Genomic DNA, 22,094 nt, shown 5'->3' with positions numbered 1-22,094 from the left:
TGATGTCATAGAAAACGAAAGGATGGCATCATCTCCTTTGTCATAGATTTCATATTCTAGGGCATTTCCCCTTTGTCATAACTCATAGTTGTCTATCCAAAATTTTCAGCACCAAATTTTTTGCCGCTGACTCCTCTACTGGATTTTTCATTTCGCGCCTCCAGTACTTTATGGCAAAAAAAACCCATTCGACTTTCTAGCTAGCCCAAACCCCACAGCCACTTTTCTCTCTCATTTTCTTTCTCCTTTACTCAATTTTCTCTTTGCCCAAACAACCCAGTACCCACTTTGCCTCTCTCCTTTCACCATTGTTTGCCTCGGATTTCACTCTTCTCTTCTCATCTTGTCCTATTTTTTTCTTTCTCTCACTGATTCTCAGATACTCTGCCGTCGCCAAACTTATCTTCCTCTCTTTTCAATCTGTCGGATTTACTAAGATCTGCCTCCGTCGTTCACCAAGCTCAGATGTAGTCGGTTTGTGTTTTTTTTTTTTTTAATATTATTTGTGTTAAAGGAAAGAAATTGGTCAACTATTGTAACTTGCAGATTTGTAGTAAATAGTAATTAGCTAAGATTGAGTCAATCACAGTTATTGTGATTGACTTACTTAGAATAGATTTTCCATTTACTTAGAATAGAACTTGCAATCTGTATAAAGCTTGTACATGACAGTAGAATTGATATATACAAAACACAGAATTCCACATTCTTTCATGGTATCAGAGCACACCAATATTGGTGACTCTGCCCAAACGTCTTCCGCCACTACAAACAACCAATCAACACAGACCACCAACATGGGTGACCAGAAATCATCTGGATCTGAAAACAACATATCTGACCCACTCATTCTACACCATTCAGACTCACCTGGCCTTGTTCTTGTTTCCAAGCCTCTCGAAGGCCATAATTATGGCCAATGGAGCCGTTCGATGCGAATCGCCTTGAGTGCTAAAAACAAACTAGGATTCATTGACGGAACCATCAAATCCCCAGCAAGCACCGATGCCAAATCTGCTATTTGGCAGAGATGCAACGACATGGTGTTATCGTGGATTCTGCAATCACTACATCCCGATATCGCAAGCAGTGTGCTTTACTGTACCAGCGCATCCATGCTGTGGAATGATCTTAAGGACCGGTTCTCACAGAGCAACGACTCCAGGATTTACCAAATCCGCCAAGAAATCGCCGAACATCGACAAGGGCATCTTACGATTTTGGAATATTACACCAAACTCAAGGCCCTATGGGATGAATTAGATTCCTATCATGAACCCATCATCTGCACTTGCGAGGGTTCCCAAACACGTGCCTCAAGAGAAGAGAAGGAGCGAGTTATGCAATTTTTAATGGGTCTTAACGAACCTTATTCAACTGTGCGTGGATCGATTCTGATGATGTCGCCGATCCCCGACACCCGCCGAGTTCATGGCTTGATTCTCCAACACGAGCGGCAGATGGACAAGGCGAACCGTCAAATCGGATCCCATGCTATGCAAACCGGTCGCTATACGACCACCAAGGGCGGCACAAGCTCCAGCAACTTGGCGGCGGCGAAACCCCCTAGTGCTGGGGATGGCAAGCAAGGCTCCTACTCAAGGAGATCTCTGAAGTGTTCTTATTGCGATGGAGACACTCACACAGTTGAAAGTTGTTATTTTCTCCATGGTTTTCCTGTGGGCCACAAATTGCATGGCAAGAATGTCAAGCCCAAAAACAAAAGGCCTGCCTACATTGCTGAAAAGGTTTCAAATCCAGCGCATGACAGCAAATCCAACGAAAGCCCAACTTTCACTACCGAAGAATACAATCAGTTGATCGCTCTTTTGCACAACCGACCCGGTAATTTTCCACTTGCAAATGCAACAGGTATTGTTACATCCACCTGCAATCTTTCACAGCATGACCCACATTCAAATATATATTGGATAATGGACAGTGGAGCCTTAGATCATATTTCATGTTTTGCACCTACACACAACATAATCAATACTCAACATGATTTTGTTGGTTTACCCAATGGAGGAAAAGCAGAAATCAAAAATATTGGATCCATTAAATTATCTGAAGCCTTAACTCTCGATGGTGTTCTCCATGTCCCACAATTCAATGTGAACTTATTATCTGTGAGCAAATTGACACGAGGCTTGAAGTGTATTGTGATTTTCTTTGATAAGTTTTGCATTGTGCAGGACGTGAACACGGGGAGGACGATTGGCCTGGGCAAGCATTTTAACGGGCTCTACTACCTCAAAGCTACTCAAAATCCACATTTAGCTCATCATGTTCATCACACCTCCCACCTTTGGCACCAACGTCTGGGGCACCCATCCAACGCCCCTACTCGATTCCTTTCCAATAAAATTCCAGAAATTGTTTGTGATCCAAAACATGTTTGTGATATTTGTCCTTTAGCAAAGCAAACTCGGTTATCTTTTTCTCCATCTACTTCACTGTCATCCAATGCACCTTTTGCTTTAATTCATTGTGACATTTGGGGGCCACACAAAATTCATACTCACACTGGTGCACGATATTTTCTAACTATTGTGGATGATTTTACCCGATTTACATGGATCCATCTCTTAAAATTTAAATCAGAAACACAAGGGGCCGGTGATCAAATCATTTTTCTCTTGGGTCCAAACTCAATTAATCTTCCTGTCAAAACCTTGCGTGCCGATAATGGGAGTGAATTTCTGTCTCTCCAATCTTTTTTTAGAGACAAAGGTACCCTTTTCCAACACTCATGTCCATATACACCCCAACAAAATGGCATAGTTGAGAGAAAACATCGCCATCTTTTAAATGTGGGCTGAGCACTCCGTTTCCAAGCCAACATTCCCTTACGTTTTTGGGGGGAAAGTTTACAAACTGCATGCTATCTCATAAATCGCCTCCCCACACCCTTACTCAAACACAAATCACCATATGAACTCTTGCACACCAAATCTCCTGATTATTCTAATTTACGAGTTTTTGGTTGTTTGTGTTATGCTACCAATCTTCTTCCCAAACACAAATTTGATGCACGGGCTCGTCGATGTGTCTTCTTTGGTTATCCCCTTGGTCAAAAGGGCTATCGTCTTTATGATCTTGGTACACAAACATTTTTTTCATCTCGAGATGTGGTTTTTCACGAAACTATATTTCCATTTTCTACATCCCCATCAGAAAATCAAGATGACACTATTGTCCTACCTACTCCATCACATGACCCATTATCTCTACCAGAACCCCATCCAGCCCACACTCCCCATCCAGCCCACACTCCACATCTAGCCCACACACCCCATCCAGCCCGTGCTCCTCAAACCCAGATAACCCCAGACCTCCCCATCTCTGATTCGCCCACTCCCTCTCCCCATTCTTCTCCTGTGGCCGTCGCCGTCGCCTCTCCATCATCACTGGACGCCTCGGCGCCGTTGTCTCCCTCCATCACAACACCTCTTTCTCCTCTTCCCTCATCACCTTCCATAGACGTCCCACCCCCACCTATTCGCAAATCCACACGCCCTACCAATCCCCCTTCCCACTTCAAAGATTACCAAGCTCACCATGCTGCCCTGCTTGCTCCTGGCGCTCCTTCCCCAATCACGTCTGGCACTCGCTACCCCATCACTCGGTATGTCTCTCACTCCAATTTTTCTGAGCCTCATCGTTTTTTTGTCAACAATATCTCTCAATTAGTTGAACCCACCACTTATGAGGAGGCACGGCATAATCCCATTGGGTCGAGGCCATGAATTCTGAAATTACAGCTCTGGAGGCGAACAACACTTGGTCCTTAGTTCCCTTGCCCGTTGGCCATCGTCCGATTGGATGCAAATGGGTTTTCAAAATTAAATACCGTTCTGATGGTTCCCTTGAGCGATACAAAGCTCGCTTGGTCGCCAAAGGATTCACCCAACGTGAAGGCATCGATTATACTGAAACTTTTGCTCCTGTTGCTAAGCTTATCACTGTTCGCTGTCTTCTCACTATTGCATCTGTCCGCAATTGGCCCCTTCATCAGATGGACGTGCACAATGCCTTTCTCCATGGCGACCTTCATGAAGAGGTCTACATGCTTCCACCGCCTGGGTATCGACGACAGGGGGAGCACACTGTGTGTCGTCTTCACAAATCCTTATATGGTCTCAAACAGGCGTCTCGAAGCTGGTTCCGTAAGTTTTCATCTGCCATACAGAATATTGGTTTCTTTCAATCCAAAGCAGATTATTCTATGTTTACACAAACACGTGGTAAATCTTTCACTGTCATATTGTTATATGTTGATGATATGATAATCACTGGAAATGATGATGATGCCATTCGAGACCTTAAACTTTTTCTCGGCACTTGTTTCAAAATCAAAGACCTTGGATCTTTAAAGTACTTCCTTGGGGTAGAAATTGCACGGTCTAAGTCAGGCATTTCTTTTTGTCAACGGAAGTATACTCTAGATATCTTGGAAGATGCGGGCTTACTTGGTGCTAAGCCTGAAAAAATTCCTATGGACGCCAATGTTGCCCTCATGCCTACAGGAAGTGACCCTCTTAAAGACCCTACTTTTTATCGAAGACTTATTGGAAGATTGATCTATCTGACAATAACGAGACCAGAAATCACATATGCAGTAAACACACTCAGTCAGTTTATGCATGAGCCCCGGAAGCACCATTTGGACACAGCACGTCGGCTTCTTCACTACCTCAAAGGAGCCCCTGGCCAAGGGTTATTATTCTCCTCGAATGGGCCACTGCACTTGACCGCATATTGTGATGCGGACTGGGCACGATGTCCTTTTACAAGGCGCTCAGTTACTGGATACTGTATTTTTCTTGGCAGGTCACTCATCTCATGGAAAAGCAAGAAGCAGGTTACTGTCTCAAGGTCGTCTGCAGAAGCTGAGTACCGCTCCATGGCAGCAACACTTGTGAACTTACTTGGTTGCGATACCTCTTACGAGACCTACAAGTGGAACACAATCAACCAGCCACCTTACTTTGTGACAACAAGGCAGCACTCTATATTGCAGCCAACCCGGTTTATCATGAACGGACCAAGCACATCGAATTGGATTGCCATACTGTTCGTGAGAGAATTCAAAATGGAGAAATCCAGACAGCTCATGTGCAGACAAAACTTCAAGTTGCTGATATTTTCACTAAGCCGCTGCCTACGCCCTTGTTCCAATCCCATCTTGGCAAGTTGGGTGTAATAGACATTCACACTCCAACTTGAGGGGGAATGTTAAAGGAAAGAAATCGGTCAACTATTGTAACTTGCAGATTTGTAGTAATCAGCTAAGATTGAGTCAATCACAGTTATTGTGATTGACTTACTTAGAATAGATTTTCCATTTACTTAGAATAGAACTTGCAATCTGTATAAAGCTTGTACATGACAGTAGAATTGATATATACAAAACACAGAATTCCACATTCTTTCAATTTGGGTTTCTTTATTTACTTTCTCTCATTTGATTTCTAATTATGATATAAAAGATTTTGATTTTCTCTTTTCTCCACACACCGGGCAACCCATCCCCTAGTCATCGGTGCCACCACCATTTTTGGTGCTTTTATTTTGCTCAGTTTATATATACTTACTGTTTTTTTTGTGCTAATTTTAAATTTTTGCATTAATTTTAGTTTTTATTTTTTGCAGATTATTGCTTGTGTAGCTTGCTTGAGGTAAGGAAATACTATATTGAGTTTTTTAATTTCTATTGTCATTTTTGGGTATCACTTTTGGGCAGTGATTTGTGCAAATTTTAGTTTTTTAATTTCTATTTGGGCAAAGCATTTGCAAACCAGGTGAGAAATTCGTTTAATTTTTAGGATGCATGCTGATTTGGTTCTTATTTTACTTAATTTCATTTGCTAGTGCTGCTTTCATAGTTACTGAATCTATTCTTGTGTGTGTGCTGCCTTTTTTCTCTTTATGGGAGTTGTCATTTTCTAATTTCTGAGGCATAATACGTTGGTCTCCCTCTATTTCATTTAGTTCTTCATATTTGCATCCCAATCGCAATGGAAGTTCAAAATTGAGTTGTCAATTTCAGGTATAAATTTCTCTATGTTTTCATTTGGTTCTGCATCTTTTATTTAAATTGGCTAACTATATAAGTTTTGATTTGTGAGTTGAATTTAATTTCTATCTTTTATGTTCATTCTATTTGAATATGGATCCAAAGAAAGTCATGGGAGAATGTCAAAACTATCCCTTGTGATCTTGCATACTCTCTAAATCCTCACTATGAGTATAGAATCTGATTCCAATCCTCACTGATATTTATATCTGAAACTTGCTACCTGGTAAAAAGACAGAGATTCCCAATTTTTTTTTTTCTCAAAATTCATAAACCTACTTCTGACATGCTACTGCTATTGATTGCAAGAATAAAAATGGCCAGATATTTCTCTTAGAACTATAATGTGTTGGCGTGAGTCAGCCCATGTGATTATTGTGTAATTATTAGAAGTAATTAGGTGTTTTATTAATTCCTGTATTTTAGCTATAGGCCCATGTATATAAACCACACTTTGTGGTCTTAATGAATTAAGCAGAAATTATATTGAAACCCTAAACCTAAACCTTCTCTGTTCATGGTATCAGAGCATGGTTTTTTCCTATCCTACTGGTTTTTGAAGAATTTTTTTTTCCAGAAAAATTCTATTGGTCAGAACTCTTACTGTTCATCTTCACCTTCGAATTTGTTTTTCCACTGCTTCACCTTCACTTGCTGAAACACCAGCCACCCACCAGCAGCGACGCCGGACACCGGCCACCGTCGACCAGCGGCATACCCCCGTACGCCGTCCACTTGCCCCCGTCGCTCGCGTCCACCACCAGCGACGCCGACTTCGCCGCTGTCTCCCTCGTACGCCGGCGACTGCGCTCGCCTCCACCTCTGCTGCGCGCCTCCGTTTCACGTCGACTGTCTGTGCGCCAGTGACGCCGACGCCATCTCTGCCAACCTGTGCGCCGTCTCTGCCAGCCTGTGGGATCGACAACGGCACCGTCTGATCTGACCGTGTCTGCCTTCTCCGTGCGCCGTCGACCGCTTCTCCTGTGGGTGCCTCCGTCCCCACCTTCCTTGTGCGCCGACGACCGCTGCTCGGCCGCCAGCGACGCCAATCCATCCCAGCGACCGCTGCTCGTCCGCACATCGTCAGCCTGCCTGAGTGCACTGTCTTCCACCTTCGTGCGCATGCCGTAACACCGTTTGCAGTGGTTTGCTGGTACACCGATCACTGTTGCACCAATTCTACATTTGCATCTTACTGTAGCAGTGAAGCCGACCCATCCCTCTTCGTGATTGATTGGCTGCGTGCTAGTCTGAGTGTTGTGTTCTCTCTGTTTTGTCAATCGTCATGTCTCAGACACCTCCCTCTAGTCCTGGAGGTTCGAACAGGAACACGAACAAAGATGTGGTTAACCCAAAACCACCGATGCCTGCTCTCCCTCCGTTAAGTTCCCAGGATGTGTCATCACTAATCTCACCCGAGAAACTTGATGGCTCGAATTATATTGATTGGGCTCTCATCGTGCAGAATAAAATTAGAGGTCGTAAACGGTGGGGTTTTATCACCGGAGCAAGGGCAGCTCCAGAAGATGTGAATTCTGATGAGTTTGAAACATGGGAGGATGAGAATTGCATGGTCAAGTCTTGGCTTCTTGATGCTATGACTAAAGAAGTCCGATCTCTCTTTATTCGATTACCGACAGCGAAGGACATCTGGGATGCAGCCAAACAAACTTATACAGTGAGCCAAGATGCTTCCAAGGCATATCAACTCCATTGCGACCTTGAGTTCTGCCGTCTATCTGATTAATCGGACTCCATCTAGTGTCCTTGACTTTCGGCGACCTTTGGATGTTCTCTCAGATTTTGTCACTTTACCAGGTATCCTTCATTTGGAACCCCAGGTTTTTGGGTGTGTTGCGTTTGTGCATTTACATTCTCATCAGCGATCTAAGCTCGCATCTCGGGCATTGGAGTGTGTATTTGTTGGTTATGGTCCGGCTCAGAAAAGGTATCGGTGTTACCATCCTTCTACTCAGCGCTTCTATGTTTCTATGGATGTCACTTTTCATGAACATCAACTATTTTATTCTCCACGTCCGCATTCTACCCTTCAGGGGGAGGTTTCTAGTGAAGTGCAGAATCGAGATGATATGTTGTTCTTTGATCACTTGGGTTATGGTAGTGGAAGTGAGGAAAGGTCAGCACAGACTACTGATCACCCAGTGTCTGAGACTGAGACTAGGGCCATTACTGAGGATGATACTGAACCCGATAAGACTGGGACTGCGGATGAGACTGAGACTAGGGACATTACTGAGGATAATACTGAACCCACGAATTCTGAGCCTGAGGAATCACCACTCCATGATAGTACCGCCATCTCTCCTACTCCATTGAATCAATCTTCTTCGTCCATTGAGGTAACAAACAATACTCTTGATTCACATTCTGGTTCAGATCTTGTTTCTAATGCTTCAAAATTTACACTTCCTCCTCGGTCTAACCGAGGACAACCACCAGCTAAATATGAGCCAGATCCAAATGCCAAAGTTAGGTACTCAATTAATAATCATGTGTCGTCTGTGAGGCTTTCAAAGTCATATGAATCATATGTTCTGCAATTATCTTCTGTTTCTATTCCTAGTAGATTGCAGGATGCTCTTACAGATTCTAGATGGACCAAAGCTATGGCTGAAGAAATGGCGGCATTACAGAAGAATTCAACCTGGGAGTTGGTTTCTTTACCTAAGGGGAAGAAGACAGTTGGATGCAGATGGGTGTTTGCAGTCAAACACAAAGCTGATGGATCAGTTGAAAGGTATAAGGCAAGGTTGGTAGCAAAGGGTAATACACAGTCCTATGGCATAGACTACTTGGAGACGTTTGCTCCAGTGGCCAAGTTAAACACAGTACGGGTTCTGTTGTCTTTGGCTGCTAACAAAGATTGGCCACTCCTTCAGTTTGATGTAAAGAATGCCTTTCTTCATGGTGATTTGACTGAAGAAGTATACATGGATCCCCCTCCAGGTATACCAGAGTTTGATAATACAAGATTAGTATGTAGACTGAGAAAGTCTTTATATGGTCTTAAACAATCTCCGAGAGCCTGGTTTGGGAGATTCACCCATGCAATGAAGAACTATGGTTATCGGCAGAGTAATTTTGATCATACTTTGTTCCTAAAGAAAAGGGGGAAGAAGATTACTGCTCTTATCATTTACGTTGATGATATGGTTCTGACTGGAGATGATTATGAGGAAATCTCTAATTTGCAGAGGTATTTGTCTAGAGAGTTTGAAATGAAAAAGCTGGGAGACTTGAAGTTCTTTCTTGGGATAGAAGTTGCTCGGTCTAAACATGGCATTTTCCTATCTCAAAGGAAATATGTTTTAGATTTGTTGTCTGAAACTGGTATGCTTGGGTGTAAGCCAGCTGTCACTCCTATGGAACAAAACCATAGACTTTTCGAGTGTTTGGGGGCTTTGCCTGCAGATAAGGGGCGATATCAGAGACTTGTTGGAAGATTGATATATTTGTCTCACTAGACCTGACATTGCTTATGCGGTTAGTGTAGTAAGTCAGTTTATGCATGCCCCGTGTAAACCCCATATGGATGCTGTGGAGCGAATTTTGCAGTATTTAAAATCTGCACCTGTAAAGGATTGTTGTTTGCTAAGCATGGTCATGTGAATGTTGAGGGTTTTTCTGATGCAGACTGGGGTGGTTCAGCAGATGATAGAAGGTCTACCTCAGGCTACTTTACCTTTGTAGGAGGAAATTTGGTGACCTGGAGAAGTAAGAAGCAATCAGTTGTATCTAGGTCGAGTGCAGAGGCTGAATACAGAGGTATGGCACTTGGAGTAGTCGAACTTTTGTGGTTGAGACATTTGTTGACTGATTTAGGGTGTCCACCTACCAAACCTATGAACTTGTTTTGTGATAACAAATCTGCTATTGATATAGCACATAATCCTGTCCAGCATGATAGAACAAAACACATTGAGATTGATCGACACTTCATTAAAGAGAAACTTGAAGCTAAGATTATTAACTTCCCATTTGTGAAGTCAGAAGATCAGCTTGCAGATGTGTTGACCAAGGCCGTAGCAAATAGGGTGTTTTTGGACTCACTAGACAAGTTGGGCATGTGCGATATATATGCACCAACTTGAGGGGAAGTGTTGGCGTGAGTCAGCCCATGTGATTATTGTGTAATTATTAGAAGTAATTAGGTGTTTTATTAATTCCTGTATTTTAGCTATAGGCCCATGTATATAAACCACACTTTGTGGTCTTAATGAATTAAGCAGAAATTATATTGAAACCCTAAACCTAAACCTTCTCTGTTGATAATGTGGTCAGGGCCTTAATATTGATGTAATGAGGTTTAATTAGCTTGTTGTTCTCTTAGTTCCCTCCTTTTTCGAAGAATCTATATAATCAGAGGGAAAGCCTGCTTTGTGGACTCTAACTAGCCTCACAGGGAATTATAGTCAATTGATACTTGTCTCTAACTGACCTTGCAGGGAATTATATTGATACTTGTTTGAAAAACAAGCTAGGGCCATAACTATAAGTTTAGATTCACAAATGATGTATAAAGCCCTATCCAAATAGTTTGTGATGTGGCTTTCTAGTTTGTGTTTCTTCTTATTTCTTGTTTTGGTAAAATATACCGAATTCTTTATCTTATTTGTTATTAGAGATTTTCACCAGTTGTAGATGACATTAATTATCAAAATTTGCATGTACTATGTTCTTAGTGTGTTTTATTGGAGTCACTCAGTCAATGATAGTGCAGTTATTCAATTGTTTGATTGTGGAATATGTGTTATGATTTTGTCATTCCCTGTCAGACATCTGGTGTTTCCTTGACTAGTTTTCTATTTTGTTAAAATTCGTATTTTTGTTGGTTTATTCTCTGGAAAATGCAGTTAGTTCAAAAGGATCCAGAAGTAGCTATAGTATTGTTCTAAAAGGCAATAAATGCTAGAGAGAGGAGTCGCTGCTCCAAGCAGGCACATGAATCCTTAGACAATGTACTAATTGACTTGTACAAGGTAAATACACCAGCATATGGATGTCTCATTAACTTTGAAGTAGGCTGTTCTGTGTTACATGGTGTTAGGTGTATGGATCATCATGAACTTGACACTATAATTAAAGGTGCCATGGGGTTCCCAACAAGTGTTATGCCATTTTAGTTAATTGGTAATTGTGGTCATGTCTACAGATCCTAGCTCACTTGTGCATTATGTTTTAGTTGGGCCTGATTGTTACAAATTTTGGGTTAAAGAAATTTTAGTCTCTCAAGTACCATTGTTCAGGTGTTCACGTGAATTTTTTGTTCTTGAAGATGCTTCTGGAAGCATAGTTGCTTGGTCACACAAGTACATTAACTTCGACTGAAAAAAGATTAAGGTAAACTCTATAAAACCTTTATTACTGGAATCTATTAGCCCTTATTTATATTTAAACTCAATTTTTTAAAGCCCCTTTTTTTCCAGCATTGAAAGTATTTGATAGAGTTGCTTGTGAACACACACTCTTTTGCTAGGTTTTAGGCCTTTGATAGCTGTAGATATTTGTGTTCTCATTAAAAATTGAGATCGCCACTGGAGGTCCGGTCCTCAAAGGAGAGATCCGGACCTCAAGCCTAGTTTCTAACCCCAACCTTAGTGCAGGTCTGGTCCTCAAAGGAGAGGTCCGGACCTCAAGCCTAGTTTCCAACCCCAACCTTACTGGAGGTTCGGTCCTCAAGCCTAGTTTCCAACCCCAATCTTACTGGAGGTCCAGTCCTTAAGGGTGAGGACTAGACCTCAAACCTAAATTTCAAAATTGGGTCTTAGTTCGACTAATTTGAGATTAGTGCTCAATAAATCTGAAAAATAGAGAGATATGCTTAGTTGCAGAAGTGGAATCAAAGCAAAATATATAGCAACCATGTGATGAGAGCAAGGTGTTAAATTTCGATTTTTAGGGGTATGGAAATTTTAACACTATATTAAATATATTTCGAAAAATTTCGTCGAAATTTCAAAAATTTTTCGACTAGAGCCAGGGAGGCAACGACCAGAGGGAGAGATGAGAGGAAAAGGAGAGCCGGCCTCGTCGCCTGTCATCGCTGGGGAGAGAAGGGAGGAGGAAGAGATCGGCCCGGGGAGAGGAGATCGCGCGCAGAGAAAAGAGTGGGAGATCGGGGAGGGAGAGGGAGGAGAGAGAAGAGATCATATAGGGAAGGATGAGTTACTACCTGAGGGAGAGAGAAAGAGAAGGTGACTGAAATAATGGAGATTGAGAGGGAACTGGGAAGATGGCCAGAAGTGGATACTTATGGGAAAAAGGAAGGAAAAGGGAAAAGGGAAAAGGAAGGAAAGAAAGAAAGAAGAAAAAAAAGAAAAAAGAGAAGTGGGCTGGAGACTTACGGGGAAATGGGAAAAGGAAGGAAGGAAAGAAAGAAAGAAGAAAAGAAAGGAAAGAAAGAAATAAGAAAAAAAGAAAAAGAAAAAAGAGAAGTGGGCTGGAGACTTACGGGGAAATGGGAAGAAAAAAATGAAAAGAAAAGAAAAAAGAAAATAAAAGAAAAGGAAAGAAAAAAATGAAAAGAAAAGGAAAGAAAAAAAAAAGAAAAGGAAAGAAAAAAGAGAAAAAAAAAAAAGATTTAGGATTGATTGGAGTTTGGGGCCTTTGGGCAATTGGAAAGAAAAAAAATGTTTGGGGTTTCGTTTGGCCGTTTTGGAGTTTCGTTTAGTTGTTTTTAAACTCAATATATTTTTATATAAAAATAATAATTAAAAATATCCTAAAAGGCCTAAACAACTCTAATATCCTATATCATATACGAAACAATATAGAGTATAGATTATAAAATATATAGGGTTTAGTGTATAGATTATAGAGTATAAAGAGTATTATGGTATATAGGGTTTAATATTAGAATTTAGTGTATAGATTATAGAGTATTTGTCTTCAGCGCGCATTATATTCATTTTATATCACATGAAACTTATTATATAATTTAGTTTAAACTAAAAAGGTTAGAATTTCAAAAATAGGGATCGACCATTTGAGGTTGGGTATTTAAAAATGAGGGTTAGAAACACCAAATCTTACTTGATCTTACCTTTTATCTGGAAGTGGGTATTAAAATCCCTAATTTATTTGGGGTTTGGGCAAAGCAGGGTTTTTGGGGGTGGCCTAGGTGAGCATGAAATAGGTTTAAATGAAACTATGGGCTGAAAATCTACACCAATAATTGATAACGGGTGGTGGAGATTCTGGAGAAGATGAAGAGGAACTGAGGAAGAAAAATGAGAGACAAAGTTACAGAGAGAGTGAAGAGTGAAGAGAGAAACAGAGACAGAGACAGAGACAGACGGATATCGAGAGAGAGAGAGAGAGAGTGAGCAGGCTTTGATCACCGTGGGTCGCGAGAGAGTGGAGAGACGGAGAGGGTGAAGAAAGATGGAGATCGAGAGTGAAGAGGGAAGAGGCAGTGAAAGACTAAACGAGGGTTTTGTGCTGGGCAAAAAAAATAAAGATTGAGGTTTTGTTATGTAGCGTGTGGAAGCCGCTGTAAATGAGGAAAACACGGGGTTGCTCCCACATAACAGAGTTAGGCAGCGTTTTATTAACAAAATGTTGTAATTGTTAACATTTTACAGCATTTCCAAAATAAATGTTATAAAGTTAGGTTGCAAATACCCATATTTGTTGTAGTATTTCTTCAATGTTTTTTTATTAATATAGTAGATAATATATTAAATAAACATATGGTAAAGTTTTATTCAAAATTTTCGTATTTTGATAACAATTTCCGTCATTTCCATCTAATTTCAGTCGAAATTTAAAAATCTTCGAAATTTCTGTCGAAATTTCCTCGAAATCTGAAATTTTATTCCTTGGATGAGAGTAACCTAGCTTGATTAATAGGGATTAATGCCATTTTGCTCCCCAAACTATTACACATGTATCAGTTTGCTCCTCACACTTCTAATTTGGAAAATTAAGGACCTAGACTTTTTCAATTTTGCCAATTGAGGTTATTCCGTCAATTTATACATTTTTCATTTAAAATGTCGAGATGATCAACCAGAATTTAGCGAGAAATAAAAGAGGAAAAATGATGCATGAGGAAAAAATGATAAGATCTAAATGGAAGGGACCATTTTGCCTTCAAAGATTTGAATAAAAAATGTGTAAATTGACGAAATAACCTCAATTGGCAAAATTGAAAAAGTCAGAGTCTTTAATTTTTCAAATTAGAAGTCTGGGGAGCAAACTGATACAAGTGTTATAGTCTGGGGAGCAAAATGGTGTTAATCCTTGATTAATATATAACCATATGTGTAACTGTGAGCAACTTGCATATATATATATATATATATAGGACTATATTAGCACGTATTGTAGTCTTTGTACCAGATCGAGCAGAGTCCACGTTCGATTTTTCTACATTTTCTGAATTGACTCAGGTTTCTTTTGGATCTACGCGTTGAGATACAGACAAAGTGTTAATGATAGGTGGGGACTGGGGGATGCATCATGATCCATGCATGGAGGGCTTGAAAGGTAGGTTGGCCCAAGGAAGACTTTCTTCATATAAGTCGTAGACTACCCAAAGATTTAAACAATTATTGGTTATTTCTTGGAAGGAGGAAACCAACATTATGAGATATATGCATCCACTCTCAAGGCATCTTTGTACTTTGTTATTTATCAAGATATATTCTAGAATAGCAGTTGGCCGGAATGTGTAAAATATAACATTAATGTAACTTATGAAACTTAATATGTACTCTTTTTTATTGCAGGTAAAAAGAGGCATGAAAGTATTGTGATGACATTTTTGAGTAACAAGTATCAAGCTCTTCAAATAGCACATGATTCATCACTTTTTGCACATTTTGGGCTTAGCTATCTATCACTTTGTTTTAAGTACCTCATCATGTATTAACTTTCCTTTGGACTAAATAGAAGTATTAAGATTTATTAGATTGAATGACATTTTATGTATAAATACTTTGGTTATTTAATTTCATGAATATCTTTTGAACTTAGTTTTTTTGTTTATGATGAATGAATATATGGTTTTTTTTTTCTTGGTTTAATTTTACATTGAAAAGAAATATATGTAAAACAATTGTATTAATATTAAAAAAAAATTAAAATATTAATCGATGATGTTTATTTAATGTCTTAAAAGATGTTTATATGGCATTCTCTATCTGTCGTCAAATATTTTTAATGGCACAGAAGAAATGTCATAAAAAAAATCTTTGGATGACATTTACCAGATGTCATTAAAGAGTAATAGATATTAACGGCGTTTTTCTCATGTCATCTAAAATTTTTAGATGGCATTTACCAAATGCCATTTAATATTCAAAAGTTTTCAGGGCATCCATTATGTGTCATCAAATAAATATTCAATGACAACTAACAGACGTCATCTTAAAGGAAACGATGACATGTCTTTGGTGTCATGGAAATAGGCTTTAGACGACGTGAACTAGATGTCATAAATTAATCCGTGTTTTTATGACAGCCGCATCTCCAGCATTTGTTGCGGCGTTCTATTGACGTCATGAATGTTTTCCATGACATGTTTTGCATGTCATGAAAAGTTTTTTCTGTTGTAGTGAAATTTTAACATATGTTTATTTAACATATTATCTACTACATAGATAAAAAATATTAAAGAAATCAAATTATATATTAGGTTTCATGTAATACAATGTGAATATAATGCGCGTGGGAGACAAATACTGTTAAAAAAATAAGTCACTAATTAATAATTAATAACACCTCAAATTTATTTATATTACAATATCAAATAATGAATTAAATAAGTAGTCAATACCACATAGAGTTTCTAGTAAGTTCAAAATTGTCTTCAGCATCATCAAATTATTGTGGGTTCCGAAATTTTTTTTAATTATCCCTGAATTTTATTTGGGAGTTGGGAAAATTTTTAAATTTTTTTCCATTATTTGTTTTTATTTAAAAACATTTTGGGAATTTATTTGAATGGATTTCATATTGGATGATTACAATTATTAATGTTATTTAGAGGGCCAGGCTCAGGTGTAAAATTTTGGCCCTTAGATAGTTTGATCAGATATTTAGATCTAATGAATGACATAGATTAAATAAAAAAAAAAAACAAATTATTTTTTTTATTACTTTTTTTCCCCTCACCTTTCTCTTTCTTTTTTTCTTCTTTCTTCTTCTTCCTCTCGCGACCTCACCCTCTCTCTTTGATTTTTATTTTCTCAGGAAAATTGCTTGAGTGGGGTCTCGTTCTCCTCTGGATTTGAGGACTATAGGTCGGCAGCCGACCGCCTATGATCACTAATTGGGAGATTTTATCTTCATCCGAGGGTTTCCTTTCCCTTCTTACCTTGTTTATATGGGTAAGACATAACCTGGGTGAAAGCTTGTTTCTGAGGACGCCCAGGACACGAATGATAGCTTGAGGGTTGCAAGCTTGTGGCACTCAATGCACGGCATTTCTCATCAATTGTCTCCGATATCGGGTTGTTACGGCATTGAACTCCTCCAAGCTAATACTTTCGATCTTCATTGCTTCCGATCACTTATTGGTACTTCTCAAAATTTAACATTCTTCTCTGCTAAAATAATGGGTTTCAAATAACGACCAAAATGTTACTAAAATGGTGAAAAAATGAAATTTCGACAATTTCTCGCGAAATTGTGCTAGATTTCACTACAAGAAAAAAGGCCTTTAACAACATGCAATGCACGTTGTTAAAGGGTATTGACAACGTGCGTCTGCACGTTGTCGAACGACATGCCGTTAAAAGTTTTTGACTTTTAACAACGTGCATTGCGCGTTGTAGAAGGATCAAAAGTGTGTTGTTAAATGGTATAGACAACATGCGGCACGTTGTTGAAAATATTGTTTAACAACGTGCGCACGTTGTCCTTTCATTTTTAACAACACGCAATGCACGTTTTAGTATATTATTCATATTATATAAAAAAAATGGGTGCCCAAATGACAACCCTCATAAGGAGCTTGCCATTTGTTTGAACTTTTTTTTTTTTCTCAATTTCCAAAGAAATAACTTTCCTTACATTAATAGCTAATTCAACATTTCTTTCATCAAATTTATCTTTCCACTCATTTGATAGAAGATATCAACATCAAATTTATTTCTTCATTACTTCTACAACCTATATAAAATTCCAAAAACATGAAAAATGAAGTTTGATACAAGTTACAATACTAGCAAACTGGAAATTATAGCATATAAATTACAAACTATCATCGCCCTTCATGTCCATCCATCTTATGCACAACCACCGCATGTATTAAATCAACACTTAGTTAAATTCTAAGACAAACTACATCTATTATCTAAAACATGAACTGTCCTTTGAGGGTAACACTTAAAGGATGGCATTAGCAAGCTCCTTCCCAATTGGACCAGTAATGACAAACCCTAAACAAAAACATAACAACCAATCAATTAAAATTAGAGAGTAAGACAAGACAGTAAAACACAAGAAGAAGAATACTTTATATTTCAAGTGATCATATAAAACTGATATAAAGAAAAAGAAATTAGAGACACCGCTAGAGACCCAGAAATGTACATAATAGTGGGCTAGTGCCAATTACTCAAATGTACATAAAAGTAGCTTAAAGTGCTCACATCATCCCCACCCCCACTCCAAAAAAAAAAAACAAACAAACAAACAAACAAAAGATTGAAAAGAAAGAAAGAGGTAGAAAAGAATTAAACATTAATTTAAATCCCAATAAATTGTGATACATACATATACATACATATATATGTGTATAAGTGTCACACACAAAATAAACTAGAATTATTATTTTTCTTTCCGACAGGAAAAGTTCAAGGACTTTATCTGGGCATAGGAACGTCTTGGGAATAACTCTTTAGAGAGACAATAACATGACAAAATCAGTTGTAATGGACAACAAAACCAAACATAACAAGAGTCCCAACTCACTTATTAATTGTTTCTTAATCTCTTTGTTTGTCAGCCTATTTAATTCCTTTGTCATCTGAGATTTGATAATTAAGAGCAAAAACATACCCAATAACATGTCAACCACCATCATGAACTGCTTGTGAAACCAAACCCATTAGGCCTATGCTGCCTCCTCCATAGACTAGATCAATATTCCTCGAAAACTTCAAGAAAACAAAGTAAAGTCATCAGAAAGACTACAAGTACGTGAATAAAGTATGAGATATGGAGGTGGGTACTGGCTTGAAATTGTACTTTTCAAGAAGTCAAGAACCCATTTGGGAACACAGTACATTAAAAAAATTGAGAAAGCACAAAGAAAAAAAAATCTTCAATGTTGATACAACATATTAGTAAGTGTTTGTTCAGAAAGTTCTTATCTTTATATTCATATGAGGAAAGATACAAATGCACAAATAAAAAAAAAAAAAGTGGAAGAGATAAATAGAGCATGTAATGCAAAAGTGGAATCTTTTTTCCATCTCTAAGTGGGTTTACTTAGTGTTGCTAAGTTTACTAAAATATAAATGAATCTTTGGGCATCCTTTGACACTTAAGAGGACATTACTACACATCTCTTCTCTGCAATGCAGCATGAACAAGTGAAGGTCAAAAGAAATGGAAAAATGAAGTGGTGTCTTCAGGTGTTCGGAGGGAATTAGAGAAATCAAGTCCTTTTGTGAACATTATGATAGATGGTAATGACAGTAAGAAAAGAAGATGGGTAAGGCATTATTTTGAAATGAAGATGAATCTATTGTCTAGTTTGAGCTGAACAATTTAGTTAGAGAACATTGATATGAACATGCAATTGGAACAATTTTATAAAACTAGGTGAAGCTAATCAAATATCCTAATAGTTCTATGATACAAAAGACAAGAAAAATAAACAATTATTGTCAAAGGACATCAGATATAAGTTAAGGAACAAAAACAAACCTTTGATGCCAAATTATCAACCTTCCTTCTTGAATAAACATAAACTGCTGCAGTTACCATCCAGCCTTGTGTGTTGGCAACTCATGTTAGAATATTCCAAGTTTCAAATCCCCACATGGCATGACCAATGTAAGCCATCATGGAATCATTCACTCGTTGATCTCACAACGGCTAGTTTAAACCATATCATCACATATGTGCCATCTTAACAGTTTAGAACCATGCAACTTACCAGAATATATGGTTGGCATAATTTTGAAATACTAACACCGTTTGGAGACCTAGCTCAAACACAAACATAAGTCTCTTAGAGACGGGAGAAGCAGTTCTACACTAATAAATAAATAAATATCATATATAAACTGGGACATATATATATATATATTGGCACAAATTTGTTCCTAACACAAGCTTTAAGCCATATTTCTCTTTGACCTAGGAAAAAAAAAAAAAAAGCCCTGTTTCTAAATTTCATAGAGAGATTGGGGAAAAAAAAAATCAAAACCCCAATGATAAACTGAAATTCTAAAATGATAATCAAAGGAAAAATTGAAAAATTGAAAAAATAAAAAAATAAAAAAACTAACCCAATCGTTGTCACCATTGAACCAACTCAGAGAATTGCAAGCAAACATTGAAAGGTAGAATTAGACAAATAACATTGAATCCCTAATTAGAATCTTCGAAAGGGGTGATTTAATTTCGACCTCTACATGCAAGCCCTAATCTCACTGTAATCAAAATCCCAACCAACTATAAAGTAACAAAAATTATGAGGTTAGAGTTTGAAGAAGAACTCACCAATTGTTCTGAAGAAAAAAGAATTGACGAAAGAAAAGGACGTAACTCAGAGCTTCATTGTATGAAATCCTAAATAAGCAAATAAAAAAAAACCCAAATCGAAACCCAAATCAGTCAGGGCGATGAGTTTTAAAGATATAGAGAAACATTCAACGAGCTTCCCTATTTGGGCTTCCAGTGACGATTTAGAATGGCAAAGAGGTGAGGCAGAGAGGAAGGAAGAGAGGGAGACAGAGAATGGGGAGAAAGAGGAGAGGCGTGAAAAGGCCTAGGGCTTGGGTCTTCTGGGAAATTAACATTAAGACAAAAAAATTTATTTGGCTCTGTTTTGAACTAGTTGGATTCAACAACGTGAGGAGAATGTTGTTGTCTGTAATGAAAACCGCAACATGCGGACGAACGTTGCGATACATAATATTTAGCAACGTGCACTGAGTGCACGTTGTTAAACTATACTTAAGTCATACTTTGACAACGTGCATTGCAAGCACGTTGTCAATACATAAATTCGACAACATGCTTTTAATGCACGTTGTTAAGTTGATGTTGTCGTATGTTATTTTTCTTGTAGTGTTTGCAAGTTGGAAGCAAGCGAAATTTCGTGAAATAATCAAAATCATTCCAAGAAACTTATGGAATTGTTGTAAAATTCCTCCCCTCCAAAAAATGAAATTTCGTGGAAAATTTCAAAATTAAACTTCTTGATTATACATACATATATATATAAATAAAAATTAATGTTCCCATTCTATTTCCCTCTTTACAAGATCGTATGTGCGTGTGTGCAGCTACACTACAAAAAAAAAAAAAAAAAACAGTTTAGGCGACGAAAATAATTCGTCGCCCAAAACATGCTTTCGTCACCCAAGAGTTTAGTCGACGAATATTCGTTGCCCAAATTTTGTCAGCCAAAGTTAGTCGCTCAAGACTTTAGGCGACGAAATCTTGAAATTCTTCGCCTAAAGGGTACATTTAGGCAACAAAACGTGGTTTTAGGCAACAAATAATATCAATTGCCTAAAACCACTTTAGGCGATGAAGATATATTCATTTTCGTCGCCTAAAGTGACATCATGCCTTTGTCGCCTAAAGTGGTTTTAGGCGACGGAAAATATTCGTCGCCCAAGGTTTTTATTTTTTATTTTTACCATTTATTTTACCTTTTAATCCGAAAACTATATAATATAACATAAAATTTATTTAATAAATTTATACTAACACAAATTAGCAAAAAATTCATAATTATATTCAAATTATATATGTACAAATGATATATAACTAATATATGACCCTAATGGTCAATCTAAGTCGTCAGCATCAATGGAATCCCTTCTTGGCGGCATAAGCGGCGTAGACGCGATAAAGCCAGGTAAGTACTGGGTGAACTTCGCCTACATCTGTGCCTGCATTTGACTCACATGTGTCTGCACCTGTGCCTCACGAGTCTCTTTTTCGGAATTTAGCTGATGCTGCATCTGCTTCAATCGAGTGGTTAGATTGGCGATGGCTACAGATCGCTGAGAAGAAGACGAGGATGATGTACTCACGTCACGAATCCTCTCATATCTCATGTCCCATATCTCCTTACTGGGCCTAACACCGAGTGTGTCCATCAAAATACGCAGGTCGGCATTGGGATCAGGTTGGATTGACTCCAACAGAGTATCAGGAGGGAGCTGGTTGGCCGCTTCATCCAAATACCTCACCTTCTTGGCCACCATCTCAGCCTTCAAAACTAGATACACAAGGTAGAAATTAAGAAATTAAGTATAAATATAAAAAAATTGTGAAAAAAATTAAAAGATAAAAAACTAACGTGCATTGCCCTAGCAGCATCACTACCGCCATGATTGCAATAAACATCCTCGTAGGTGTCGATCTCTGGGAATTGTGAAGCCGCCTAAACAAAAAATAATGTTGTCAAAAATTAAACAATATTAACAAATATATATGTATTAAATTAAATTAAATAACGAAGTACCCGATGTCGCTCCTCCAACCGACAACTGATGGGCCTCGAACCACCATGATGTTCAATCCTTGCCGGCGCTTTCCGGTTTTTCACATTGGCGGTCGACTTCTTCTGTTAAATATGAGACAAATTGTAAATATGCTAATGCATATACAATAAAAAAATGGAATAACAAAAGAAAATAATATTTTGAAGTCTTAAAATGATATAACGTACCAAAAACGTAAGAGACTCGAACTCCGTGCACATATACTGCCATTGATCAAGCTGATCTGTCATCTCCTCAGGGGGGTTGGCCAATGTCTCAATTGGCGACATCCACCTCTTGTAGTACAAGTG

The 22,094-nt window shown here is 38.4% G+C and overlaps 2 long non-coding RNA genes across 2 annotated transcripts; one reads left to right on the top strand and one right to left on the bottom strand.

Moving 5' to 3' along the window:
• Nucleotides 1-16: 16 nt before the first annotated feature.
• On the top strand, nucleotides 17-14,970 carry LOC147283213 (uncharacterized). The gene is made up of 6 exons (XR_015123022.1): nucleotides 17-474; nucleotides 5,656-5,681; nucleotides 5,995-6,052; nucleotides 10,954-11,079; nucleotides 11,347-11,440; nucleotides 14,833-14,970. It is a non-coding gene; the product is annotated as an uncharacterized LOC147283213 (long non-coding RNA).
• A 2,260-nt stretch (nucleotides 14,971-17,230) lies between these two features.
• LOC147283212 (uncharacterized) lies at nucleotides 17,231-20,139 on the bottom strand. Its single transcript, XR_015123122.1, has 4 exons — nucleotides 19,784-20,139; nucleotides 18,983-19,263; nucleotides 18,110-18,207; nucleotides 17,231-17,487 (listed from the first exon to the last, which is right to left on the bottom strand). It is a non-coding gene; the product is annotated as an uncharacterized LOC147283212 (long non-coding RNA).
• Nucleotides 20,140-22,094: the final 1,955 nt, after the last annotated feature.

Source organism: Dryas octopetala, chromosome 6 (genome assembly GCF_963921425.1).
Source record: "Dryas octopetala chromosome 6, drDryOcto1.1, whole genome shotgun sequence".
Classification (NCBI taxonomy): Eukaryota; Viridiplantae; Streptophyta; class Magnoliopsida; order Rosales; family Rosaceae; genus Dryas; species Dryas octopetala.
The sequence above is the reverse complement of the archived record's forward strand: the minus strand, read 5'-3'. Positions and strand labels throughout refer to the sequence as shown.